Source organism: Centruroides sculpturatus, unplaced genomic scaffold (assembly GCF_000671375.1).
Source record: "Centruroides sculpturatus isolate CEXI.00-Female unplaced genomic scaffold, Cexi_2.0 scaffold1632, whole genome shotgun sequence".
NCBI lineage: Eukaryota > Metazoa > Arthropoda > Arachnida > Scorpiones > Buthidae > Centruroides > Centruroides sculpturatus.
The window spans coordinates 55,911-57,438 of record NW_019386059.1 but is presented as its reverse complement, the minus strand read 5'-3'; positions in this window follow the sequence as shown (position 1 = coordinate 57,438).

Genomic DNA, 1,528 nt, shown 5'->3' with positions numbered 1-1,528 from the left:
ATTTAGATCCATCGGTGTATATAGGAATTAAATTCCTGTTACAATGCTGAATTTCTGCGAAGTGCTGTCTATAGACGTAGTCTGGCGTGGTTTCTTTAGGTAACTGCTTTAAGCGTAAATCAACATCAATCAGTGAAGTTGACCAAGGTGGAATACTATTAACCTCAACATGTGAGATATTGCTTGTGTCTAGGTCAATCGTGCTGCTTACATTCTCCATTCTAATGTGGAATGTAGGGACACAACTCGTCCGGGCGGCAAATAATCTTTTCAGCAGAGTATATGGACAATCAGCTGTAAGTTTTTTCTGAGATTTTTGTTTAATGTAATAAAAAAGAGACAACTGTTCTCTCCTGAGAGATAGTGAAGGTTCATAAGCATCCACATACAAACTTTGAACAGGGGAAGTTCGAAATGCACCGGTGCACAAACGCAAAGCTTGATGGTGGATTGGATTCAGCATCCGAAGAGTAGATTCTCGCGCAGAGTCATAAACAATGCAACCATAGTTCAGCTTAGAGCGGACAAGGGCCCTATAAATCCTGAGCATTGAAACTTTGTCTGCTCCCCAGGATGAGCAGCATAGTACCTTTAATAGGTTTAGAGATTTTAAACATCTACTCTTCAGGTTGCGCAAGTGTGGCAAAAATGTCAGTTTTTGGTCAAAACAAACACCCAACAATTTAGCTTCATTCACCATTGGAATTTTATCCCCATTTAGGTAAATTTCCGGATCCAAGTGCAGACCACGCCTTCGGCAAAAGTGGATGCATGATGTCTTCACTGCATTAAATGTAAAGCCATTGGTCTTGGACCAATCATATATGCTGTTTAGGAAGGTTTGCAGTTGTCTCTCGATGAAACTCATATTACTAGACTGGCAGGTGATCTGAAAGTCATCCACATACAACGAGTGTTTCACACTGAGAGGGAGACAGTTAGCTATGCTGTTCATTTTGATTAGGAACAGAGTCACACTCAAAAGACAACCTTGAGGTACGCCTTCTTCTTGGATAAAAGGCCTAGATAGTGTGTTGCCCATCCTAACTTGAAATCTACGATTCTGTAGGAAGTTTTTTATAAAAATCGGCATATTACCTCGTAATCCAAATTCATGTAAATCGCGAATAGAAGAAGGCTTACGATCGATGCTGGAGATACCCCGTATCTCCAGCATCGATCGTAAGCCTTCTCTATATCAAAGAATACAGACACTAAATGCTGTCGTCAAACAAACGCTTCGCGTATAAATGTTTCTAGTTTTAATAAATCGTCTGTGGTACTTCTGTTCCTACAAAATCCACTCTGATGTGGTGAAAAATATTTCTTTTTCTCTAAGAGATACATTAGACGTCTGTTTACCATTTTCTCAAAAAGTTTACAGAGACAACTCGTCAGAGAGATTGGTCTATAATTAGAGGGATTCTTGGGATCTTTACCTGGCTTGGGAATGGGAATGATGATAGATAGCCTCCAAGAGTCAGGAAAAGTATGTTCTGTCCATATTCTGTTAAACAGATTTAGAAGA